Source organism: Anomaloglossus baeobatrachus, chromosome 6, assembly GCF_048569485.1.
Source record: "Anomaloglossus baeobatrachus isolate aAnoBae1 chromosome 6, aAnoBae1.hap1, whole genome shotgun sequence".
In the NCBI taxonomy this organism is placed as follows: Eukaryota; Metazoa; Chordata; class Amphibia; order Anura; family Aromobatidae; genus Anomaloglossus; species Anomaloglossus baeobatrachus.
The window spans coordinates 38063142-38090994 of NC_134358.1; the positions used below are offsets into that span (position 1 = coordinate 38063142).

At 48.5% G+C, this 27853-nt stretch overlaps 1 protein-coding gene across 4 annotated transcripts in view; it reads left to right on the plus strand.

Annotated features, from left to right (window-relative positions):
* The window catches only part of CYRIB (CYFIP related Rac1 interactor B), a 176512-nt gene that overhangs the window by 80946 nt on the left and 67713 nt on the right, over positions 1–27853 (plus strand). For 2 of the 4 annotated variants that reach the window (XM_075352866.1, XM_075352863.1), the window contains exon 2: positions 10609–10731. The gene's annotated coding sequence lies outside the window, so the exon portion shown is untranslated. Of the gene's footprint in view, positions 1–10608; positions 10732–15987; positions 16108–27853 lie in introns of those variants that run through there. The other 2 variants (XM_075352868.1, XM_075352864.1) reach the window with 2 other exon arrangements.

A 27853-nucleotide genomic window follows, 5' to 3' on the forward strand; every position in this document is an offset into this window, starting at 1 on the left:
CACTGCCCCCTATGTACAAGAATATAGCTACTATAATACTGCCTCTATGTACAAGAATATAACTACTATAATACTGCCTCCTATGTACAAGAATATAACTACTATAATACTGCCCCTATGTACAAGAATATAGCTACTATAATACTGCCTCTATGTACAAGAATATAACTACTATAATACTGCCTCCTATGTACAAGAATATAACTACTATAATACTGCCTCCTATGTACAAGAATATAACTACTATAATACTGCTCCTATGTTCAAGAATATAACGACTATAATACTGCCCCTATGTACAAGAATATAGCTACTATAATACTGCCTCTATGTACAAGAATATAACTACTATAATACTGCCTCCTATGTACAAGAATATAACTACTATAATACTGCCTCCTATGTACAAGAATATAACTACTATAATACTGCTCCTATGTACAAGAATATAACGACTATAATACTGCCCCTATGTACAAGAATATAACGACTATAATACTGCCCCTATGTACAAGAATATAGCTACTATAATACTGCCCCTATGTACAAGAATATAGCTACTATAATACTGCCTCTATGTACAAGAATATAACTACTATAATACTGCCCCTATGTACAAGAATATAACTACTATAATACTGCCCCTATGTACAAGAATATAGCTACTATAATACTGCTCCCTATGTACAAGAATATAGCTACTATAATACTGCCTCTATGTACAAGAATATAACTAATATAATCCTGTGTATAGTCTGCTCCATTATGAGCCTGATTATTATATATACTGTATATTCGGCATCGCTGACCATGGAACATTGTAACAAATCACATGACAATAGGTTACAGTGGATTTTCTTACAATACAGGAAAACATTGTGGGAAAGTCATTCTTTGTCACTGATTTGTAGCTACACAATGACTAACAGCTACAATCTGCCACATCCGTGTAGATGAATCATAAAGGCTGAATAATGACGGCTGTTACCCGAGGAAATCGTTCAGTTTTTCCCCTGTTTTATATATTTGATTTCGTACAGTAAATGCAATAGAATGGTGATGTAAATGAGGTAGCAGCGTGATCTGCTGGATGAGATTGTCACACCTAGGTGCTCTGAATTGTACCAATCTTCAGGACACTGTGTACCTGCAATCCTGTATACTGCACATATAGAAGAACTATCACAAATAGACGGAACACTGGGCACTATTTTTTCATAAACGACCAATCAAACTCCCACTAATAGTAATGTCAGGCTAAGACTTTGCCTTGTTACACCTGTTCAGGTGTTTCAGCGTGTTCTAGAGTATGGATCTATTCGTCGGGGTGCACTACAAAGCTGCAGAGGCGTTAAAATCCAAAAAAATGAAGAAACGAGGCACTCACCGGTTTGTAGATAGTTTCAGAAGACTGGTTTATTCAGGCATTGGGGGAGGGTGCAGGGAAGACGTGCACACGGACAACGACCGTTTCGCACCGATTGCGAATGCTTCCACGGGTCCAAGACCCATGGAAGCATTGGCAATCGGTGCGAAACGGCCGTTGTCCGTGTGCACGTCATCCCTGCACCCTCCCCCAATGCCTGAATAAACCAGTCTTCTGAAATTATCTACAAACTGGTGAGTGCCTGCTTTCTTCAATTTTTTGGATATATAAGAACTGTGTTGGGAGCTGTGGGATCATCGTAGTGTGTGGGGACTCTCATTCTGTGTGCGGTCATTATACTGTTTGGGGGTGGTGGGGGTCATCAAGCGTGTGTGGGCCTTCATACTGTGTTGGGTGCTGTTGGGTCATCATACTGTGTGGGAGCTTTCATACTGTTGGGGTCATTGTATTGTGTGGGGGGCTTTCATGCTGTATTGGGGACTGTGGGGTAAACATACTGTGGGGGGTCATTGTACTGTATTGGGGACTGTGCGGTCATCATACTATATGGGGTCATTGTACTGTGTGGCGGCTTTCATACTGTGTTGGGTGCTGTGGGGTCATCATACTATATGGGGTCATTGTACTGTGTGGCGGCTTTCATACTGTGTTGGATGCTGTGGGGTCATCATACTATATGGGGTCATTGTACTGTGTGGGGGCTTTCATACTGTGTTGGGGGGGCTCTGGGATCATCATACTGTGTGGGGTGATTGTACTGTGTGGGGGCTTTCATACTGTGTTGGGGGGGCTCTGGGATCATCATACTGTGGGGGGTGATTGTACTGTGTGGGGGCTTTCATACTGTGTTGGGGGGGGCTCTGGGATCATCATACTGTGGGGGGTGATTGTACTGTGTGGGGGCTTTCATACTGTGTTGGGGACTGTGGTGACGTCGTACTCTGTGTGAGAGGGTTGTGGAGGCGTCGTACTATGAGGGGGCTGGGAAATCTGTTTATCAGGATACAAACAGCTGTATATTTCATAAATCTAAGAGGCGGTATACTGTATTTTATGGTTTTGATTTTCTGCTACTGAAGACTGTGTGATACAGGTTACCCTAGGGCTTAGTGTATCTGCAGCAGCTGCCGAATATTCTGCTCAATAAAGCCATACAATTAATTTCAATACCAAATTATAATAATAGTAATAATATGTAAATACTGAACAGAATTAATTTTACAGTCTCATGTGGCCCATCCGGAATATTACGTCCCCGCTCCTTATCATCCGTGCCCGCTCGTTATCTCCCGTGCTTGCTCCTGATCTACTGTGCCTGCTTCTTATCTTCTGTGCCTGCTTCTTCTCTTCTGTGCCTGCTTCTTATCTTCTGTGCCTGCTTCTTATCTTCTGTGCCTGCTTCTTACCTTCCGTGTCCGCTCCTTATCTTCCGTGTCCGCTCCTTATCTTCCGTGCTCGCTCCTTATCTTCCGTGCCCGATCCTTATCTTCCGTGCCCGATCCTTATCTTCCGTGCCCGATCCTTATCTTCCGTGCCCGATCCTTATCTTCCGTGCCCGATCCTTATCTTCCGTGCCCGATCCTTATCTTCCGTGCCCGATCCTTATCTTCCGTGCCCGATCCTTATCTTCCGTGCCCGATCCTTATCTTCCGTGCCCGCTCCTTATCTTCTGTGCCCGCTCCTTATCTTCCGTGTCCGCTTCTTATCTTCCGTGTCCGCTTCTTATCTTCCGTGTCCGCTTCTTATCTTCCGTGTCCGCTCCTTATCTTCCGTGCCCGCTTCTTATCTTCCGTGTCCGCTTCTTATCTTCCGTGTCCGCTTCTTATCTTCCGTGTCCGCTTCTTATCTTCCGTGTCCGCTCCTTATCTTCCGTGTCCGCCCTTATCTTCCGTGTCCGCTCCTTATCTTCCGTGTCCGCTCCTTATCTTCCGTGCTCGCTCTTTATCTTCCGTGCCCGATCCTTATCTTCCGTTCCCGATCCTTATCTTCCGTTCCCGATCCTTATCTTCTGTGCCCGCTTCTTATCTTCTGTGCCCGCTTCTTATCTTCTGTGCCCGATCCTTATCTTCTGTGCCCGATCCTTATCTTCTGTGCCCGATCCTTATCTTCTGTTCCCGATCCTTATCTTCTGTGCCCGCTTCTTATCTTCTGTGCCCGATCCTTATCTTCTGTGCCCGATCCTTATCTTCTGTGCTCGATCCTTATCTTCTGTTCCCGATCCCCGATCCTTATCTTCTGTTCCCGATCCTTATCTTCTGTTCCCGATCCTTATCTTCTGTGCCCGCTTCTTATCTTCTGTGCCCGATCCTTATCTTCTGTGCCCGATCCTTATCTTCTGTGCCCGATCCTTATCTTCTGTGCCCGATCCTTATCTTCTGTGCCCGATCCTTATCTTCTGTGCCCGATCCTTATCTTCTGTGCCCGATCCTTATCTTCTGTGCCCGATCCTTATCTTCTGTTCCCGATCCTTATCTTCTGTGCCCGATCCTTATCTTCTGTCCCCGATCCTTATCTTCTGTTCCCGATCCTTATCTTCTGTGCCCGCTTCTTATCTTCTGTGCCCGCTTCTTATCTTCTGTGCCCGCTTCTTATCTTCTGTGCCCGCTTCTTATCTTCTGTGCCCGATCCTTATCTTCTGTGCCCGATCCTTATCTTCTGTGCCCGATCCTTATCTTCTGTGCCCGATCCTTATCTTCTGTGCCCGATCCTTATCTTCTGTTCCCGATCCTTATCTTCTGTTCCCGATCCTTGTCTTCTGTTCCCGATCCTTGTCTTCTGTGCCCGATCTTTGTCTTCTGTGCCCGATCCTTATCTTCTGTGCCCGATCCTTATCTTCTGTGCCCGATCCTTATCTTCTGTGCCCGATCCTTATCTTCTGTGCCCGATCCTTATCTTCTGTGCCCGATCCTTATCTTCTGTGCCCGATCCTTATCTTCTGTGCCCGATCCTTATCTTCTGTGCCCGATCCTTATCTTCTGTGCCCGATCCTTATCTTCTGTGCCCGATCCTTATCTTCTGTCCCCGATCCTTATCTTCTGTTCCCGATCCTTATCTTCTGTGCCCGCTTCTTATCTTCTGTGCCCGCTTCTTATCTTCTGTGCCCGCTTCTTATCTTCTGTGCCCGCTTCTTATCTTCTGTGCCCGATCCTTATCTTCTGTGCCCGATCCTTATCTTCTGTGCCCGATCCTTATCTTCTGTGCCCGATCCTTATCTTCTGTGCCCGATCCTTATCTTCCGTGCCCGCTTCTTATCTTCCGTGCCCGCTTCTTATCTTCCGTGCCCGCTTCTTATCTTCCGTGCCCGATCCTTATCTTCCGTGCCCGATCCTTATCTTCCGTGCCCGATCCTTATCTTCCGTGCCCGATCCTTATCTTCCGTGCCCGATCCTTATCTTCCGTGCCCGATCCTTATCTTCTGTGCCCGATCCTTATCTTCTGTGCCCGATCCTTATCTTCTGTGCCCGATCCTTATCTTCTGTGCCCGATCCTTATCTTCTGTTCCCGATCCTTATCTTCTGTTCCCGATCCTTATCTTCTGTTCCCGATCCTTGTCTTCTGTTCCCGATCCTTGTCTTCTGTGCCCGATCTTTGTCTTCTGTGCCCGATCCTTATCTTCTGTGCCCGATCCTTATCTTCTGTGCCCGATCCTTATCTTCTGTGCCCGATCCTTATCTTCTGTGCCCGATCCTTATCTTCTGTGCCCGATCCTTATCTTCCGTGCCCGATCCTTATCTTCCGTGCCCGATCCTTATCTTCCGTGCCCGATCCTTATCTTCTGTGCCCGATCCTTATCTTCTGTGCCTGCTTCTTATCTTCTGTGCCTGCTTCTTATCTTCTGTGCCTGTTCCTTATCGTCCGTGCTCGCTTCTTATATTCCATGCCCGATCCTTATCTTCCGTGCCCGCTCCTTATCTTCTGTCTTGGCGTCCCATACGTTATCTTTACTGGTCAGGTACAAGTATACGGAATAGGCTGTGAGCTCGGAGGGGCGGATGGACAGGGGCTTATTTCCTACATATTCCTGGATAATCTTCCTCTGTGATAAGTAGGTGTATCTGGAATGATCCGCGCACGGCTGGATGATCGGGGGCTGCGTCACATTTCTTGGAAGATTGTACAGATTTTGGTTGCTGACATTTTTCGGGTAAATAACGAGACTGCGGCTGTTTGTGCTGATGCTCCAGAACGCGGCATCATCCAGGGGGAATGGATGGCGGCTCCCACGCACGGCTGCCGCGCTCTGTCTGTCGCCTCGACACAATTAACTCGTCTGCACTGATGAATAAAATGAGCTAAACACTCGGAGCGCAGGATTAATGTTATTAGTGACTGGTAATACACAGTGACTGTCCTATAAAGGGGGGCTCGGCCATCCCTCGGCATATATGGGGCTCATTAGGATTTTGTATAAAGGCGTCTTCCGCTTTCAGCCAATCACTGATATTAATGAAAAGTTCTACAATTTGTCAATATTCTTTACGTATCAATTCTTGACCATCTTTTAGATCTCCGCTTTCCGTGATTAAGAAAATAATGGTTCGGAGGCTGAGCATGCGCATGAACGTCCGGAGATATCCGAGGACTGCGCTATGGATTCAGTATAATCTTTAAGGTTTGCTCAGAATTAGAAAAAGAAAACAATTTTTTTTTCCCAAAACAGCGCCACTTTTCTGAATAGGCTGCTTCTGGTATTGCAACTGCAATGCAACTAAAACTGGAATGCTGCAATACCAGACACAGACTAAAGGCAAGAGTGGCGCTGTTTCTTCTCTAGCATGTGTTTTCTAAAGCAATTCAAGCCTATCCAAGTAAATGGGGCGAGCTGCAGTACCACATATAACCTGTGAATAGGAGTGGCGCTGTGTTTGCTTGAAATAAGCTTTCTTTATGTTATCATGGACAAGCCCTTTATTGCTTTGTATGTCCAAGCTGAAAATCCAAAAGGTTATAACAATTAGTGGGGTCTTGACTTATAGATCACCACTGATATGAAAAGTTTTTGTTATCGCAATAACTTTCTAAGACTGGGGGACCCATGTGCGGATCAGATCTAGATCTCAACTGAGACTCCTCGTATCCCGAGAATCTGCCTCCACGACTATTAATAAATGAAAGTGTACACTACTAGTGTGAGACATGTAATGACTGACAGTCTGCTGTCCTGACCACATTGCAGAAATGTATGTGTTTTGTCATGTCCCCACCATAGTCCGTTCCTGTGACTTCTGCTTCAATCACAAGACGGCGCCGTGTTCCCGCTGTGCATAGTGCTGGTGATAGGAGAAAAGTCGGTGCCAGTTGCTCTGGTGGGCGCAGGCTCCGCTCATCCACTAAGCTGGGTTTGCCTGGGACCTGCAATACCACTGGCTGACTGTGGGTGGCGTGTATCTTCCAGCTGAAGTTACCACCATCTGCTACAGCCAAAGGGAAGACACCACACTCTTCTAATTCCTACTCCTGTCTGCTGGTCATTGCTAGAGATAGTTCTGAATAATAATTAATAATAATAATTTTATTCATTTATATAGCGCTATTAATTCCACAGCGCTTTACATACATTGGCAACACTGTCCCCATTGGGGCTCACAATCTAGAGTCCCTATCTGTATGTCTTTGGAGTGTGGGAGGAAACCAGAGTACCCGAGAAAATCCACGCAAACATGGGGAGAACATACAAAACTCCTTGCAGATGGTGTCCTTGGTGGGATTTGATCCCAGGACCCCAGCGCTGCAAGACTGCAGTGCTAACCACTGAGCCACCACAAGACTGCAGTGCTAACCACTGAGCCACCGCAAAACTGCAGTCCTAACCACTGAGCTACCGCAAGACTGCAGTGCTAACCACTGAGCTACCGTGCCGCCTATTCCTGCTTCCTTGTATCTGTTCTGTTCTGTATTGTGATTCCTGTGTTCTGACCTCTGCCTGTTGTCTGACTACACTCCTGCCCGCTGTTTTTGTACATTGCTGCCCGATCCGGATTTGACCTTTGCACAGTTTTCTGATTACGGCCTTGCCTGCTTAATTTTGTCCCTGTTCTGCATCTCCTGGTTTGACCCTGTCGGACTACTACTCTCATTGGACTGCAGCCTACCACAGGTAGGGATCTCTGGGTCCCTGTTTATTTTCAAGTCCCTGTATAGGGGTTTTGGGGTTGGTTCGGGGGTCCTGCTTTGTGAGCGGCTTTCCTCTATCCTGTCTGTTACAGCCAGTCTGAGTCTGTGGTTCCAGGCAGGCGTTACAGTTTACCACTCAGTACAGCAGAGCTGAGCTTTGTCTTATTACAAATACAATAGCAGCTGTAGTTTTCCTCTTGCAGTGCTGCTGTGCTGCCCTACACACACACACACACACACACACACACACACACACACACACACACACACACACGCTGCCTGTGAGATTGAAGTTGTATTGTATATGCGTAGCTAGAGAGACCGGGTGTACGCTGCGCTGTCACCAGAAAGTACAGATGTTGATTATTTCAATTTCTTTTTATTAAGGTTGACTCGTTTCAGAGAACTCAGTCTCCTTCATCATGACGTTTCAAGAATTGTCCTGATGAAGGAGACTTGAGTTCTTTGAAACGCGTCGACCTGACTAAAAAGAAATTGAAATAATCAACATCTGTACTTTCTGGTGATAGTGCGGCGTACACCCGGTCTCTCTATCTACGCATATACGTTCATTATCCCGGGGCTGCGGCAGATGCCATTTATGTATGCTTACATAGGGGTTGTGACTAGCATAACCTTAATAGGTGAGTTCCTTGCCTTGTGCCTCTTGTTACCTTATCTGGTAAGACCCTATTCTGCGCTTGTTTTGTCCACAGTTATTGTGAAGCTGTAATAACACACAGCTCTGTAGTGAGATCAGGAGAGCAGACTTTCAGTCATTACATGTCTCACACTGGTAATGCCAGATAACCTCTGGATGCAGATTCTCAGGGAGCTCAGTGTTCGGCCCATAGATCTTAACAGCTAATCTACATATATGGAATTTATTTAATCATATGAACGTATATCTTACCATCATATAAAAATAAACACCAGACAATAGACAGTGATTGAAAAATATCAAAAGGATAAAAATCAAATTTGAATATCAAGATTTTCTATATATGCAATAGTGTTATCATTTACAATATAGAAATCCTTCTTGTCACCATGGTAGGATCTCAGGGGGCTCCTCAACAATGTGCTGGATAGTTTGACGATCTGCTCCACAGTCACAGGTCGGAGAGTCAGATTTCCCCCACTTATGCATAAAATCTGCACAGACGCCAAAGTTTGTTCTGATACGATTTAGAGTAACCCATGTTTTCCTTGGTAGATTGAAGCTTGGTGGAGGGTTTTGTAAATTGGGGAACATTTGGGGATCACCGTCTACTACATTGACCCAAAGTTCTCGCCATTTCTCCTCTAAATTGAAGTCTTGTTCATGCAGGGTGATTGCAGTTCGGATGGGTGGATGTCTTGATTTCAATCGTTGTATTGTAACATCTCTGATATTTTGGTGTATTGGAAGTGTTTCATTATTCCCTACTTTAGTGTATTCTTTAAGTAGGAGCTTTAGTCTTCTTAGATTTGCGGGTGCGATATGACCCAGCACAGGTAACCAGTGACCAGGTGTAGGTCTAATAGCACCAGATATTATACGCAAAGAGTTGTTCAGCTGAGTGTCAATTAAGTTTACATGACAGCTACTTAACCATGCTGGAGCCCAGTATTCTGCAGCAGAGTACACCAGGGCAAGAGTAGATAACCATGCTGGAGCCAGTATTCTGCAGCAGAGTGCACCAGGGCAAGAGTAGATAACCATGCTGGAGCCCAGTATTCTGCAGCAGAGTACACCAGGGCAAGAGTAGATAACCATGCTGGAGCCCAGTATTCTGCAGCAGAGTACACCAGGGCAAGAGGAGATGTTCTCAAAACAGATGTTGCCGAGCCCCAGGAGGATCCACAAAGTTTCTGAATAATATTATTGCGTGCTTTCAGTTTCTGTGCCAATTTATCCAGATGGGATTTAAAAGTTAGACTTCTATCAAGGGTTACACCTAAGTACTTAGGATTGAAATTGTGTTTAACAGATTGGCCTTCAAATTGTACTTTAAGTTCAGTCTTGGCACTTGCATTGTGTAAATATATATATATATATATATATATATATGGAAAAGTATGGATTTCTCTGGAATTTGTACCGTATCCTACCTAGCTGTCTGTGACAAATGACCAGCTCCTCAATGTCCCTTCTTACTGCTGCGGAATCTCTGCCCACACAGCCTGATTGACCAGATCTTCAGTGTCCCTCTTCCCTGCTGCTGCTAAATCTCTGTCCACCTAATCTGACTAACCAGAGCTTCAATGTCCCTCCTCCTCGCTGGTGAATCTCTGCCCACACAGCCTGTTTCACCAGAACTTCAATGCCCCCCTCCCTGCTGCTGCAAAATCACTGTATACCTAGCCTAATTGACCATAATCTCAATGTCCCTCCTCCCTGCTGCTGCAGAATCACTGTCTACCTAGCGTCTTTGACCAGAACCTCAGTGTCCCTCCTCCCTGCTGCTGCAGAATCACGGTCTACCTAGCGTCTTTGACCAGAACCTCAGTGTCCCTCCTCCCTGCTGCTGCAGAATCACGGTCTACCTAGCGTCTTTGACCAGAACCTCAGTGTCCCTCCTCCCTGCTGCTGCAGAATCACGGTCTACCTAGCGTCTTTGACCAGAACCTCAGTGTCCCTCCTCCCTGCTGCTGCTGAGATCACACACTGCTCTGAATGCCGGATCGATGTGGACTGAATGCTCTTGGACTCGTGAGCTCGCACTCTTTTCTCCCAGTATATGTATATGTATGTATATGTGTGTAATATATATATATATATATGTGTGTGTATGTATGTATGTATGTATGTATGTATGTATGTATGTGTATATATATATATATGTATATGTGTGTGTGTGTGTATGTATGTATGTATGAATGTATATATATGTATATGTGTGTGTGTGTGTATGTATGTATGTATGTGTATGTGTGTGTATATATATATATATATATATATATATATATATATATATATATATATATATATATATATATATATATATATATATATATATATATATATATATATATATATATATATATATATATATATATATACGTATATTCTTGTAATGAAGGTATTTGCAGTCTGAGTATTAAATCTCTACTTGTTCTTCCAGATCCCTCCTTTTATGACACTGGATTTACACCACGAGCTCGAGGATATCCTGACATCTCTGTAAAGCCTCTGGATTTTGATCAGATCTTGGATTTCTGCCAGTCCCATCGGTGTTAATTTTCAGGTACAGCGTTATATAACTATACAGAAACATATCTGCTCTTTTATCTATTGCTTCGGTGAGTTTAAAATACAAATAAAACAACTTTGCAATCAGCCTGGATGACAAAGTATTTTACCATTTTGCGTCTACAGCTACTATTCAGACATTTGTGTCTCCATGGTGACAGACTACAAACAAACCCTGTGTAGTCTGATCCTGCAGTCATGTCTCCATGGTGACAGACTCCAAACAAACCCTGTGTAGTGTGATCCTGCAGTCATGTCTCCATGGTGACAGACAACAAACAAACCCTGTGTAGTCTGATCCTGCAGTCATGTCTCCATGGTGACAGACAACAAACAAACCCTGTGTAGTCTGATCCTGCAGTCATGTCTCCATGGTGACAGACAACAAACAAACCCTGTGTAGTCTGATCCTGCAGTCATGTCTCCATGGTGACAGACTACAAACAAACCCTGTGTAGTCTGATCCTGCAGTCATGTCTCCATGGTGACAGACTACAAACAAACCCTGCATAGTCTGACCCTGCAGTCATGTCTCCATGGTGACAGACAACAAACAAACCCTGTGTAGTCTGATCCTGCAGTCATGTCTCCATGGTGACAGACAACAAACAAACCCTGTGTAGTCTGATCCTGCAGTCATGTCTCCATGGTGACAGACTACAAACAAACCCTGTGTAGTCTGATCCTGCAGTCATGTCTCTATAGTGACAGACAACAAACAAACCCTGCATAGTCTGATCCTGCAGTCATGTCTCCATGCTGACAGACAACAAACAAACCCTGTGTAGTCTGACCCTGAAGTCATGTCCCACACTTTTTTCATGTAGACGTGGTTGTAATAACTACCATTAAAACTGTCATACACGTTGTCACCAAGTGGCTAATTTGAGGAGTAGTGCAGCAATAGGTAAGAGACGTGGAGGATGAGAAAAGCATGGCTGCTTTCTCCAAAAACAGTGCCCCCTTTGTTCACAGGCTGTTACTGGTGGTGCAGCTCTCGGCTTCACTTAATGAAATGTGGTAGCTCGGCAATACCACACATAAAACAGTTGTGGCACTGTTTTTGGGGGAAAAAAAGAAAATCAGGCATTTTATTTGAAAAAGTCCCCCAGAGAAAATGTTGCTTTGCTGAAAAAATGAATTAAATGTGTGATGTTGGAATATTGGGGGGGTTGGGTATCATGTTGTGTGGGTTCATATTTTGGGTGTGGTTCACGGTCTATTCTCTGTATTGCTTGTGTGTACATTGTATTGTCTGTAGATAATCACCCCTGTAGTGTTTCTGTCCCTAAGTCTGGGGGAGGGGGGCCTGGGATCCACCTAAACTCTCTGCATACCTGACTAATTAGTCAGGCTGAGAAGGAGAAGAGAGAAGGATTGATCCTCTGGAGGGGAGAAGCTGCAGCTACAGGCAGCACCCCAGAGAGCCATTGAGAAACCCCCATTTGCCTGGGAAAGGACTGCTGGAGGATTTTGACTAACCTCCTAGGACATTTATACCATTTCTGGACTATTTTACCCTCTCCGTGTGGTGGATTATTTTATGGACTCTCTGATTTACTTGGAATAAATGTTCTTTGGATTGTTCACTTATGTCTCGCCCTGTTGATTGTGTGATATGGGAGAAGGACCCCGTCACAAAAGGCGTTCTAAACAAAACCCTGAACTCCCCTGATTCTGCTGCTTTTTACCGTTTTGCTCTACGTCGCTCTATTACTGAGATATTCACATTTGCTGCTTTTAGAGCCCAATATGTGAAATTTCTGTTTGTAGCTCTAATGAGTGTTTGTTTTTTGTTCCAAAGTCTTTTTGGGGGGTGTGTGCTTTCCCTCCCACCCTTCCAAATTCTGCCAATCACTGCTCAGCTGCCGAGCTCTGATTGGCAGTGTTAGGGACAAGTGAAAGCACACACACTCAGAGAAGACTAAAGTATTGCTCAGTTGAGCTACAAGCAGAAATTTCACATATTGCTCTCCAAGAGCAACAAATGTGAATATCTCAGCAATGGAGCGACGTAGAGCAAAACGGAAAAAAGTGGCAGAATCGGGGGAGATGAGGGATTTTAACAGGTAATATTAATTCATTTTCATAATCTTAACTAAATTAGAATAATTAAGACTTGTATCATCATGTTTTTTTTTTTTTTTTCTTTTTATGACAAGTTGGTTAGAGGAAGGACATACTGCACATGTGTGTGCCTGGCGTCATTGCCAAATGGGTTTACATCATTGTATACCATATTTTCCAGAGGTCATCTGAAAGTCGACAACCAATTTTGCAATCCTGGAAGGAAATGCATCAAATCTATGAGTTACAAAGGTCACTGCATTAAAGGGTAACTCCACCAAAACAGACGTGGGGCTGACGTCTGTGTGTCTTAGTAGACATGATTGTTATCTCAGGGTTCGGAGACCTCCAATTTGTCTTCTGGGTATCAGAACAGGGGCTCTATATTGGCACTAAAACCTTGTAGAGGGGATTTCAGTAGAAAGTTTTGCAACGTAGCAACCAAGTTAGGGGACCAGGGAGCAGTGACTGCCAATAAGACCCTTCTTCTGCTTTCTGGATTTATTACATATGACTGTATAGAGATGGCTCACCGGTCAGGGAGGTGCAGGGGAATCGAAAGCTGCAACACGGAGGGTTTTTTGTCGTTCTCTACTTCTTGTTTTATAGGTTTACTGTAATATTATTTTCAGCTCATATGAGATTTTTGGAATAATCTCACACTCGCAAATGGACCGGCGAGCTGAGATATTGGGGAGCTGAGATATGGAGAAGATCCACTATTCACACTAGATGATGTCACAACTCACCTCCTCCTGTACAATGACTGATGACAACTTCATATACAGTAGATAACACAGGATCCACCATTCACAATAGGCGATGTCACATCTCACCTCCTCCTCCTTCTCCTCTAGAATGACTGATTGCACCTCAAAATACAGTAGATAACACAAGATCAACTATTCACAATAGGTGATATCACAGCTCACCTCCTCCTGTACAATGACTGATAACACCTCTATATACAGAGAAAAAAAAGAGAAAAAAAGGGAACCAGCACGATCTGAAATTGGCATGCATCATATAAAAAGTGAAAATTCACAAATTTATTCCAACTGTACTATAATAAAAAAATGAGATTTTTAGCAAATAATTGATCAATTTTTTGAGCCACCCCTGCCAACGTCACGGCAAATCTCAATAGGGGGGTCCTACTCTACATTCTGTATTTCATGTGCCATGCGGCCTCCTAGATAAAGTTAAAAGCAGAACCATAATGGAGCACACATACCTGCAACCTGTATATAGCCGCTTCCATGTTGCAAAAAAGGCACTTGTGGATAGAGACCAGCCCAGGTCCCAGCATGTGGAGCAAGCCCTACACATACCAGGACTATATCAGAACTGATCCTCCCAGTGTCAAACAGCAACCATTGATAAAGGCGGACCAGATCCAAGAATGGTGCTTAATTAGCATTGCCTGTGGAAAGGGGTGAGGTAACTGAGTCTGAACAGCTACCAAAAGGTAGCTATCAAAACCTGGGCTGGCCTCTATCCACAATTGCCTCTTTTGCAACATAGAAGCGGTTATATATACAGGTTACAGGTATGTGTGCTCCATTATGGTTCTGCTTTTAACTTTATCTAGGAGGCTGCATGGCACATGAAATACAGAATATAGAGTAGGACCCCCCTATTGAGATTTGCCGTGACGTTGGCAGGGGTGGCTCAAAGAATTGATCAATTATTTGCTAAAAATCTCATTTATATTACAGTACAGTTGGAATAAATCTGTGAATTTGCACTTTTTATATGATGCATGCCATTTTCAGATCGTGCTGGCTCCCCTCTCTCTCTGTTTGGTTGTAGTTATGCTACAAATGTCTGGTGGCTGGTCACCACCATGCTATGCACGCCTGATCTTGGTTTGCAATATATTCCTCCTGTTGGTAGCTGTACACATTCAGCTGCCCCACCCTTTCCACAGGCAATGCTAATTAAGCACCATTCTTGGATCTGGTCCGCCTTTATCAATGGTTGCTGTCTGGCACTGGGAGGATCAGTTCTGATATAGTCCTGGTATGTGTAGAGCTTGCTCCACATGCTGGGACCTGGGCTGGTCTCTATCCACAATTGCCTCTTTTGCAACATAGAAGCGGTTATATATACAGGTTACAGGTATGTGTGCTCCATTATGGTTCTGCTTTTAACTTTATCTAGGAGGCCGCATGGCACATGAAATACAGAATATAGAGTAGGACCCCCCTATTGAGATTTGCCGTGACGTTGGCAGGGGTGGCTCAAAGAATTGATCAATTATTTGCTAAAAATCTCTTATATTACAGTACAGTTGGAATAAATCTGTGAATTTGCACTTTTTATATGATGCATGCCATTTTCAGATCGTGCTGGCTCCACTCTCTCCACCTCTATATACAGTAGATAACACAGGATCCACCATCCACAATAGTTAATATTGCAGCTCACCTCCTCCTCCTCCTGTACAATAACTGTACCACTTCTATATACAGTAGATAACACAGGCTCCACCATTTACAATAGGTGATGTCACAGCTCACCTCCTCCTCCTGTACAATGGACTTATAACACCCCTATATAGAGTTCATATAAGTCTTAGTGGCTATTGTGAAAAATTTCAAGATTTTTTAACATTTTTTTTAAATAGTGTTAAGAAAAAGATAAGAAAAACTTTAAACATACAAAAAATAAATAAACTTGACATAAACAGTTGATCGGCCTCTTGGCTCCCCAGTGCCATAATAGATGGTTGCAACAATATTTTTTTCTGTTGTATAGAAAACTTTAAACAGAAAGTAGTCAGTGAGGGAATTTAAAAGTGAATCTTAGTATAATTTATGTTTTCTTATTCTTATTATTCAATGAATCAGTAACAATAACTACATGCGTCATTGCTATGAGAGTGATAGTACTGTAGTATTTTATTTTTAGTGATCCCTTTAAGTTGCCATCCATCGTGTAATTCGACGTATGCCAATCACATTATGGCGACTGCCGGAAGTCGTCACAGGGTGGGCGCCATCTTGGTGCTCGCATTTCCTGGTATCTTCCCTGCAGGCGGAGGAGGAGGTGGGGAGATGCCTGAAGGTGTCCGGAAATGGTCATGAGGTGGACGCCATCTTGGTGCTCTGGTTTGAAGCCGTTGTCCCGGGAGATGGTGGAGGGGGCGGAGACTCCACTGGTGCCCGCCCCCGCCGCTGCTGCAGTGTGTGTCAGAGCCGGGAGCTTCAATGAGGAGGAAGCAGTGAATGGAGCTGCGGCAGCGGCGGCGCTAGGCCCGAGGAGCGTCCTTCCGTGTCGTGCCCGGCCCCAACTACAGCAGGTGAGGACCGGGCGGAGGGGGCAGCAGCCGGGTACAGTGTGCCAGGCTGCCCCATGTACTCGCCCCCGTGTGCCAGGCTGCCCCATGTACTCGCCCCCGTGTGCCAGGCTGCCCCATGTACTCGCCCCCGTGTGCCAGGCTGCCCCATGTACTCGCCCCCGTGTGCCAGGCTGCCCCATGTACTCGCCCCCGTGTGCCAGGCTGCCCCATGTACTCGCCCCCGTGTGCCAGGCTGCCCCATGTACTCGCCCCCGTGTGCCAGGCTGCCCCATGTACTCGCCCCCGTGTGCCAGGCTGCCCCATGTACTCGCCCCCGTGTGCCAGGCTGCCCCATGTACTCGCCCCCGTGTGCCAGGCTGCCCCATGTACTCGCCCCCGTGTGCCAGGCTGCCCCATGTACTCGCCCCCGTGTGCCAGGCTGCCCCATGTAATCGCCCCCGTGTGCCAGGCTGCCCCATGTAATCGCCCCCGTGTGCCAGGCTGCCCCATGTAATCGCCCCCGTGTGCCAGGCTGCCCCATGTACTCGCCCCCGTGTGCCAGGCTGCCCCATGTACTCGCCCCCGTGTGCCAGGCTGCCCCATGTAATCGCCCCCGTGTGCCAGGCTGCCCCATGTACTCGCCCCCGTGTGCCAGGCTGCCCCATGTAATCGCCCCCGTGTGCCAGGCTGCCCCATGTAATCGTCCCCGTGTGCCAGGCTGCCCCATGTAATCGCCCCCGTGTGCCAGGCTGCCCCATGTAATCGCCCCCGTGTGCCAGGCTGCCCCATGTAATCGCCCCCGTGTGCCAGGCTGCCCCATGTAATCGCCCCCGTGTGCCAGGCTGCCCCATGTAATCGCCCCCGTGTGCCAGGCTGCCCCATGTAATCGCCCCCGTGTGCCAGGCTGCCCCATGTACTCGCCCCCGTGTGCCAGGCTGCCCCATGTACTCGCCCCCGTGTCCCAGGCTGCCCCATGTACTCGCCCCCGTGTCCCAGGCTGCCCCATGTACTCGCCCCCGTGTCCCAGGCTGCCCCATGTACTCGCCCCCGTGTGCCAGGCTGCCCCATGTACTCGCCCCCCTGTGCCAGGCTGCCCCATGTACTCGCCCCCCTGTGCCAGGCTGCCCCATGTACTCGCCCCCCTGTGCCAGGCTGCCCCATGTACTCGCCCCCGTGTGCCAGGCTGCCCCATGTACTCGCCCCCCTGTGCCAGGCTGCCCCATGTACTCGCCCCCCTGTGCCAGGCTGCCCCATGTACTCGCCCCCGTGTGCCAGGCTGCCCCATGTACTCGCCCCCGTGTGCCAGGCTGCCCCATGTACTCGCCCCCGTGTGCCAGGCTGCCCCATGTACTCGCCCCCGTGTGCCAGGCTGCCCCATGTACTCGCCCCCGTGTGCCAGGCTGCCCCATGTACTCACCCCCGTGTGCCAGGCTGCCCCATGTACTCGCCCCCGTGTGCCAGGCTGCCCCATGTACTCGCCCCCGTGTGCCAGGCTGTCCCATGTACTCGCCCCCGTGTGCCAGGCTGCCCCATGTACTCGCCCCCGTGTGCCAGGCTGCCCCATGTAACAGCCCCCGTGTGCCAGGCTGCCCCATGTAATCGCCCCCGTGTGCCAGGCTGCCCCATGTAACAGCCCCCGTGTGCCAGGCTGCCCCATGTAGCCGCCCCCGTGTGGTTCCCCCTTTTTGTGGCGTCCTTCTCATCCTTCCTCGGTAGTGCAGCTTCACCTCCCAACCCCAGTGATGCCTTTTCATCCACACCTTGTTCATGACTGATCCCTCTCCACTTGCATGGCATGGTCACACCTCCGAGCAGCCCCTGTGCCAGCTTCACCATAGATTTGCCTACAAGTCGCCTCTGCTTCTTGGTGTGCCCCAGTATTCCTTCTCTGTCCTCGGCCACTTTGTGCCGCTCTCTGGTTCTGGTTCTGTGCTGAATTTTACCCTATAGTTATTGGTTCTATGTTTGGGAAAGCGGAGGTATAATAAGTATCACTGATGTCACATCCCGCAGCGGTGATCACCCAGCAAATGTTTCCTTGTGATCCCCAGATTTTCACAGACGAGCCGTACTGCTCATGATGTATATTACTGTACCGTAATACACTCACACATGTGCACTAATACGTCACTTTGTAAACTAGGCACCTACTGCATAGGGAGCGTATTATAGTAGTTATATTCTTGTACATAGGGGCGGGCAGTATTATAGTAGTTATATTCCTGTACATAGGGAGCAGTATTATAGTAGTTATATTCTTGTACATAGGGGGCAGTATTATAGTAGTTATATTCTTGTATATAGGGGCAGTATTATAATAGTTATATTCTTGTACATAGAGGCAGTATTATAGTAGTTATATTCTTGTACATAGGGGGCAGTATTATAGTAGTTATATTCTTGTACATAGGGGCAGTATTATAATAGTTATATTCTTGTACATAGAGGCAGTATTATAGTAGTTATATTCTTGTATATAGGGGCAGTATTATAGTAGTTATATTCTTGTACATAGGGGCAGTATTATAGTAGTTATATTCTTGTACATAGCAGTATTATAGTAGTTATATTCTTGTACATAGGAGCAGTATTATAGTAGTTATATTCTTGTACATAGGGGCAGTATTATAGTAGTTATACTCTTGTACATAGGGGCAGTATTATAGTAGTTATATTCTTGTACATAGGGGCAGTATTATAGTAGTTATATTCTTGTACATAGGGGCAGTATTATAGTAGTTATATTCTTGTACATAGGGGCAGTATTATAGTAGTTATATTCTTGTACATAGGGGCAGTATTATAGTAGTTATATTCTTGTACATACGGGTAGTATTATTGTAGTTATATTCTTTTCTTGTACATAGGAGCAGTATTATAGTAGAGAAGCAGTAGGTGTCCATAGTGGGTTAATAAGTAGCCTAATTTGTTCTTTAGAAGCATGTACAGAACACACATGGGTCAGATACATGTGGTATTCTTAGTCATAGCATAGTTCCATTCTGGCATGTAGCGGCAGCATGGCTCCCTTGTGGCACACGTAGCGGCAGGATGGCTCCCTTGTGGCGCACGTAGCGGCAGCGTGGCTCCCTTGTGGCGCACGTAGCGGCAGCGTGGCTCCCTTGTGGCGCACGTAGCGGCAGCGTGGCTCCCTTGTGGCGCACGTAGCAGCAGCGTGGCTCCCTTGTGGCGCACGTAGCGGCAGCGTGGCTCCCTTGTGACGCACGTAGCGGCAGCGTGGCTCCCTTGTGGCGCACGTAGCGGCAGCGTGGCTCCCTTGTGGCGCACGTAGCGGCAGCGTGGCTCCCTTGTGGCGCACGTAGCGCAGCGTGGCTCCCTTGTGGCGCACGTAGCGGCAGCGTGGCTCCCTTGTGGCGCACGTAGCGGCAGCGTGGCTCCCTTGTGGCGCACGTAGCGGCAGCGTGGCTCCCTTGTGGCGCACGTAGCGGCAGCGTGGCTCCCTTGTGGCGCACGTAGCGGCAGCGTGGCTCCCTTGTGGCGCACGTAGCGGCAGCGTGGCTCCCTTGTGGCGCACGTAGCGGCAGCGTGGCTCCCTTGTGGCGCACGTAGCGGCAGCGTGGCTCCCTTGTGGCGCACGTAGCGGCAGCGTGGCTCCCTTGTGGCGCACGTAGCGGCAGCGTGGCTCCCTTGTGGCGCACGTAGCGGCACGGTGGCTCCCTTGTGGCGCACGTAGCGGCAGCGTGGCTCCCTTGTGGCGCACGTAGCGGCAGCGTGGCTCCTTTGTGGCGCACGTAGCGGCAGGATGGCTCCATTCTGCTGCAGCGGCTCCCGCTCCATCCTCCTCATTACCTGACATATGGCAGTAGTTCCACCTTCCTCCCCGGGGCTGATGAGTTCTCTCCGGTGATGCCGGGGTCGGTGCTCGCCGTGTGGTGTTGGTCGGATGACTTAGTCTCGGCACGGCCTTGTTATTGCCCAATTACTCGTTGGTAAGCTGATGCCAGCCTGCCGCTGTCCGAGTCTGTGCCATGAATACTAATTGCAAGGCTCGGTGTAAGTGGAAGGTATTATTACCGGCTGCTCCCCGGGCCCCGGCCCCTGCACGGAGCCGCCGGACGTCACGTTATGTGCGATGTGCATCATAGGAGCCGCTCATCTCCTTAACCCTTTGTGGTGATGTTCATTAAGGGGCAGAGAGTGCGGACCGACCATAGGGAACAGACCACCCTAGCTTCACTGATGGCCCCCCGGACGGCCCCACACATTCCTTATAGTGGAGCTGTAATAAATGCCCACGGTAAATTAAAAATCTTCCTAGGGGTAAAAAAAAGGCAAAAAGGAGCAACACAGAAGCGTCCTAATTAGCATATTTGATTAAATGAGTATTATTAGACTAGGGCACAAACGGTGGAAGTTTTTAGTTTGGTTTGCCCCCCATACAAGGCTGTGCGCTTAGCATTTACCCTCATGGCTCAGACCCCATTTAAGGGCTCAAAAGTTAATGTGAATTGCTGCAAAATCCATTGTGCTTAAATACTCTGCGCAGCTCGATCGTCCTTCTTTGCTTTCCTATCTGCAGTGCTGTTATCTCTCTGCCAACCAGCGTGATCCAATGTGTACACAGGGTCGCCATGAAGATGTTTGGACCATTCACCCTTAAAGGGGTTGTCTAGGATAAAAAAACAAAATTGGCGGCACAGCCCTATCACTGCTGCAGTCAGCGTTGATCAGGAGGTCACCCGGTGTTGTCGACGAGGCGCTCCACGTACAACGCCGAGCGTCTCCCTCCACGTACGGGGCGGTGAGCGTCTCCCTCCACGTACGGGGCGGCGAGCGTCTCCCTCCACGTACGGGGCGGTGAGCGTCTCCCTCCACGTACGGGCCGGCGAGCGTCTCCCTCCACGTACGGGGCGGCGAGCGTCTCCCTCCACGTACGGGGCGGCGAGCGTCTCCCTCCGCGTACGGGGGCGGCGAGCGTCTCCCTCCACGTACGGGGCGGCGAGCGTCTCCCTCCACGTACGGGGCGGCGAGCGTCTCCCTCCACGTACGGGGCGGCGAGCGTCTCCCTCCGCGTACGGGGCGGTGAGCGTCTCCCTCCACGTACGGCGCGGTGAGTGCCAAGCGGTGTCTTCATCTCGGTTCTCTGCCTGGAGGAGGCCGCGGTGTCGCTCTGCCATCATTATCACTGCGGTTTGTGTCACTTTTGACTCTGACCATTTTAATTCTACTGTAATTAGATAAATGGATTAGTGCTGGATCTCGCAGGGATATCGGAGAGCCGGAGTTATCCACCGCTGTGTGTAAGCGGAGCTACAGACACGTCACCGTTATTTCTCCTGGTGTAGCAGAGCTGAATATGTCGTGCAGCCCCTTCTGGTATAGTGAGAACCACACTAAAAAACTGAATCCGGATTGAGCTCTGCCCCGTGGTTTGCCACCCGTGGCTATTTTCACAGACGGCATTTTAGAATAATCCAAGTTGTTTTTGCCGTTATTTTTACCAGCATTTTTGTTTTTCTATACTGGAATTGTTACTTGAATCTGAACTATAGCGGGGCAAGAGCTACCAAGGTTATTAACTGGAATCTGTCACTAGGACTTCACCACATAATCTGAGAGCAGTGGATGTAGGGACCGAGGCACTGATTCCAGCCGTGACACTCACTGGTCTGATTAGTGTAGTTTGTGTAAAGTCAGTGTTTTATCTGCAGGAGATTATCACTAGATGAAAAGTTGCCTCATGTAGTACGGTCCTCCTGCTCTGTGTAATCTCGCTTTCCATCTCTAATTGGCTACTTTTTGTCTATGCACAGTACACAGAAAGTTGCCAGTAAGGTGTTCTACACAGATCAACACTCAGGGTACTGCTAGATCTGCAGCGGATAAATCATATAGCCCAGTAAATGATATATCACTGGAATTGGGGTCTGTCTGGATTTCTTGCTGAAAGAGCAGTGAGACTGAATTCTTTATTGAATAAGCAATGAGACTATGGATTCTTTATTGTAAGAGCAGTGAGACTATGGCTTCTTTACTGTAAGGGCAGGGAGACTATGGCTTCTTTACTGTAAGGACAGGAGACTATGGATTGCTTACTGTAAGGGCAGTGAGACTATGGCTTCTTTACTGTAAGGGCAGGAGACTATGGATTCCTTACTGTAAGGGCAGGGAGACTATGGATTCCTTACTGTAAGGGCAGGGAGACTATGGCTTCTTTACTGTAAGGGCAGAGAGACTATCGCTTCTTTACTGTAAGGGCAGTGAGACTATGGCTTCTTTACTGTAAGGGCAGGGAGACTATGGCTTCTTTATTGTAAGGGCAGGGAGACTATGGCTTCTTTATTGTAAGGGCAGGGAGACTATGGCTTCTTTACTGTAAGGGCAGGGAGACTATGGCTTCTTTACTGTAAGGGCAGGGAGACTATGGCTTCTTTACTGTAAGGGCAGGGAGACTATGGCTTCTTTACTGTATGGGCAGGGAGACTATGGCTTCTTACTGTAAGGGCAGGGAGACTATGGCTTCTTACTGTAAGGGCAGGGAGACTATGGCTTCTTTACTGTAAGGGCAGGGAGACTATGGCTTCTTTACTGTAAGGGCAGGGAGACTATGGCTTCTTTACTGTAAGGGCAGGGAGACTATGGCTTCTTTACTGTAAGGGCAGGGAGACTATGGCTTCTTTACTGTAAGGGCAGGGAGACTATGGCTTCTTTACTGTAAGGGCAGGGAGACTATGGCTTCTTTACTGTAAGGGCAGGGAGACTATGGCTTCTTTACTGTAAGGGCAGGGAGACTATGCTTCTTTACTGTAAGGGCAGGGAGACTATGGCTTCTTTACTGTAAGGGCAGGGAGACTATGGCTTCTTTACTGTAAGGGCAGGGAGACTATGGCTTCTTTACTGTAAGGGCAGGGAGACTATGGCTTCTTTACTGTAAGGGCAGGGAGACTATGGCTTCTTTACTGTAAGGGCAGGGAGACTATGGCTTCTTTACTGTAAGGGCAGGGAGACTATGGCTTCTTTACTGTAAGGGCAGGGAGACTATGGCTTCTTTACTGTAAGGGCAGGGAGACTGGGGTTTTTCTTTCGGTGGTGACATAAGTCTGCCCTCCATGTTGTGGAAGGTTCTGGAATACGGTGCACATATTATAGTGCCGCACATTATGTATGAGATTTGTTCTCGTAGTGGATGACCCCTGTAAATGTGGGTTATTTCCTTCATGGGTTGCAGGATTGATCAGTGTAACCCTTTGTGTGCTGCGGGTGATGGGTGGCAGCCGGCGGCTCTGGGCACAGTATATTGATCCCGCGATGTATAACGTGCGGTGGGATTAATGAGGTCAGACACGTGTTAGTGCCGCTCATAGACACTGGACAGGAAGAGGTCACATCAGGGGAGGAATCGGCCGCTTGGTTCTCCCCGTTTATTGTTCGCAGCTCCCTCTCTCCATTACCGGGTTATCAGACTGGCAATGTCCGCTCATAGAGGACGACGAGGAGGTGTACATACACTGTACTGTGTGTGGAGGGTCCGCAGCCTCTTCTGTGGAGGTTACACTGTACTGTGTGTGGAGGGTCCGCGGCCTCTTCTGTGGAGGTTACACTGTACTGTATGTGGAGGGTCCGCGGCCTCTTCTGTGGAGGTTACACTGTACTGTGTGTGGAGGGTCCGCGGCCTCTTCTGTGGAGGTTACTGTACTGTATGTGGAGGGTCCGCGGCCTCTTCTGTTGTGGTTACACTGTACTGTATGTGGAGGGTCTGCAGCCTCTTCTGTGGAGGTTACTGTACTGTATGTGGAGGGTCCGCGGCCTCTTCTGTTGTGGTTACACTGTACTGTATGTGGAGGGTCTGCAGCCTCTTATGTGGAGGTTGCACTGTACTGTGTGTGGAGGGTCCGCGGCTTCTTCTGTGGAGGGTCCGCGGCCTCTTCTGTGGAGGGTACACTGTACTGTGTGTGGAGGTTCTGTAGCCTCTTCTGTGGAGGTTACACTGTACTGTGTGTGGAGGTTCTGTAGCCTCTTCTGTGGAGGTTACACTGTACTGTATGTGGAGGGTCCGCGGCCTCTTCTGTGGAGGTTACACTGTACTGTATGTGGAGGGTCCGCGGCCTCTTCTGTGGAGGTTACACTGTACTGTGTGTGTGGAGGGTCCGCGGCCTCTCCTGTGGGAGGTTACACTGTACTGTATGTGGAGGGTCCGTGGCCTCTTCTGTGGAGGTTACACTGTACTGTATGTGGAGGGTCCGTGGCCTCTTCTGTGGAGGTTACACTGTACTGTATGTGGAGGGTCCGCGGCCTCTTCTGTGGAGGTTACACTGTACTGTATGTGGAGGGTCCGCGGCTTCTGTGGAGGTTGCACTGTACTGTATGTGGAGGGTCCGCGGCCTCTTCTGTGGAGGTTACACTGTACTGTATGTGGAGGGTCCGCGGCCTCTTCTGTGGAGGTTACACTGTACTGTGTGTGGAGGGTCCGCGGCCTCTTCTGTGGAGGTTCCACTGTACTGTATGTGGAGGGTCCGCGGCCTCTTCTGTGGGAGGTTACACTGTACTGTATGTGGAAGGTCCGCGGCCTCTTCTGTGGAGGTTACACTGTACTGTATGTGGAGGGTCTGTAGCCTCTCCTGTGGGAGGTTACACTGTACTGTGTGTGGAGGTTCTGTAGCCTCTTCTGTGGAGGTTACACTGTACTGTGTGTGGAGGGTCCGCGGCCTCTTCTGTGGAGGTTACACTGTACTGTGTGTGGAGGGTCCGCGGCCTCTTCTGTGGAGGTTACACTGTACTGTATGTGGAGGGTCCGCGGCCTCTTCTGTGGAGATTACACTGTACTGTATGTGGAGGGTCTGTAGCCTCTCCTGTGGGAGGTTACACTGTACTGTGTGTGGAGGTTCTGTAGCCTCTTCTGTGGAGGTTACACTGTACTGTGTGTGGAGGGTCCGCGGCCTCTTCTGTGGAGGTTACACTGTACTGTGTGTGGAGGGTCCGCGGCCTCTTCTGTGGAGGTTACACTGTACTGTATGTGGAGGTTCTGTAGCCTCTTCTGTGGAGGTTACACTGTACTGTGTGTGGAGGCTCCGCGTTCTCTTCTGTGGAGGTTACACTGTACTGTGTGTGGAGGGTCTGCGGCCTCTTCTGTGGAGGTTACTGTACTGTATGTGGAGGCTCCGCGTTCTCTTCTGTGGTGGTTACACTGTACTGTATGTGGAGGGTCCGCGTTCTCTTCTGTGGAGGTTACACTGTACTGTATGTGGAGGCTCCGCGTTCTCTTCTGTGGAGGTTACACTGTACTGTATGTGGAGGGTCCGCGGCCTCTTCTGTGGAGGTTACACTGTACTGTATGTGGAGGGTCCGCGGCCTCTTCTGTGGAGGTTACACTGTACTGTATGTGGAGGCTCCGCGTTCTCTTCTGTGGAGGTTACACTGTACTGTATGTGGAGGCTCCGCGTTCTCTTCTGTGGAGGTTGCACTGTACTGTATGTGGAGGCTCCGCGTTCTCTTCTGTGGAGGTTACACTGTACTGTATGTGGAGGGTCCGCGGCCTCTTCTGTGGAGGTTACACTGTACTGTATGTGGAGGGTCCGCGGCCTCTTCTGTGGAGGTTACTGTACTGTATGTGGAGGGTCCGCGTTCTCTTCTGTGGAGGTTACACTGTACTGTATGTGGAGGCTCCGCGTTCTCTTCTGTGGAGGTTACACTGTACTGTATGTGGAGGGTCCGCGGCCTCTTCTGTGGAGGTTACACTGTACTGTATGTGGAGGGTCCGCGGCCTCTTCTGTGGAGGTTACACTGTACTGTATGTGGAGGCTCCGCGTTCTCTTCTGTGGAGGTTACACTGTACTGTATGTGGAGGCTCCGCGTTCTCTTCTGTGGAGGTTACACTGTACTGTATGTGGAGGCTCCGCGGCCTCTTCTGTGGAGGTTACACTGTACTGTATGTGGAGGCTCCGCGTTCTCTTCTGTGGAGGTTACACTGTACTGTATGTGGAGGCTCCGCGTTCTCTTCTGTGGAGGTTACACTGTACTGTATGTGGAGGCTCCGCGTTCTCTTCTGTGGAGGTTACACTGTACTGTATGTGGAGGCTCCGCGTTCTCTTCTGTGGAGGTTACACTGTACTGTATGTGGAGGGGTCCGCGGCCTCTGTGGAGGTTACACTGTACTGTGTAAAAAAAAAAAGAAAAAAAGGGAACCAGCACGATCTGAAATTGGCATGCATCATATAAAAAGTGAAAATTCACAAATTTATTCCAACTGTACTATAATAAAAAAAAATGAGATTTTTAGCAAATAATTGATCAATTTTTTGAGCCACCCCTGCCAACGTCACGGCAAATCTCAATAGGGGGGGTCCTACTCTACATTCTGTATTTCATGTGCCATGCGGCCTCCTAGATAAAGTTAAAAGCAGAACCATAATGGAGCACACATACCTGCAACCTGTATATAGCCGCTTCCATGTTGCAAAAAAGGCACTTGTGGATAGAGACCAGCCACGTGTTAGTGCCGCTCATAGGCACTGGACAGGAAGAGGTCACATCAGGGGAGGAATCGGCCGCTTGGTTCTCCCCGTTTATTGTTCGCAGCTCCCTCTCTCCATTACCGGGTTATCAGACTGGCAATGTCCGCTCATAGAGGACGACGAGGAGGTGTACATACACTGTACTGTGTGTGGAGGGTCCGCAGCCTCTTCTGTGGAGGTTACACTGTACTGTGTGTGGAGGGTCCGCAGCCTCTTCTGTGGAGGTTACACTGTACTGTGTGTGGAGGCTCCGCGTTCTCTTCTGTGGAGGTTACACTGTACTGTGTGTGGAGGCTCCGCGGCCTCTTCTGTGGAGGTTACACTGTACTGTATGTGGAGGGTCCGCGGCCTCTTCTGTGGAGGTTACACTGTACTGTATGTGGAGGGTCCGCGGCCTCTTCTGTGGGAGGTTACACTGTACTGTATGTGGAAGGTCCGCGGCTTCTTCTGTGGAGGTTGCACTGTACTGTATGTGGAGGCTCCGCGTTCTCTTCTGTGGAGGTTACACTGTACTGTATGTGGAGGGTCCGCGGCCTCTTCTGTGGAGGTTACACTGTACTGTATGTGGAGGATCTGTAGCCTCTCCTGTGGGAGGTTACACTGTACTGTATGTGGAGGCTCCGCGGCCTCTTCTGTGGAGGTTACACTGTACTGTATGTGGAGGGTCCGCGGCCTCTTCTGTGGAGGTTACACTGTACTGTATGTGGAGGGTCCGCGGCCTCTTCTGTGGGAGGTTACACTGTACTGTATGTGGAAGGTCCGCGGCTTCTTCTGTGGAGGTTGCACTGTACTGTATGTGGAGGGTCTGCAGCCTCTTCTGTGGAGGTTACTGTACTGTTTGTGGAGGGTCCGCGTTCTCTTCTGTGGTGGTTACACTGTACTGTATGTGGAGGGTCTGTAGCCTCTCCTGTGGAGGTTACTGTACTGTTTGTGGAGGGTCCGCGGCCTCTTCTGTGGAGGTTACACTCTACTGTGTGTGGAGGGTCCGCGGCCTCTTCTGTGGAGGTTACACTCTACTGTGTGTGGAGGGTCCGCGGCCTCTTCTGTGGAGGTTACACTGTACTGTGTGTGGAGGGTCTGTAGCCTCTCCTGTGGAGGTTACACTGTACTGTATGTGGAGGGTCCGCGGCCTCTTCTGTGGAGGTTACACTGTACTGTTTTGTGGAGGGTCCGCGGCCTCTTCTCCAGGAGTTTCCCGACCTCCGTCTGACAGCTGCGGTTACATTCACTGACCGTAGCAGAAGGCAATTGCTTCAGTTCTCCTCCATTTGCCATGCTCCTCTGTGCGGTAACCT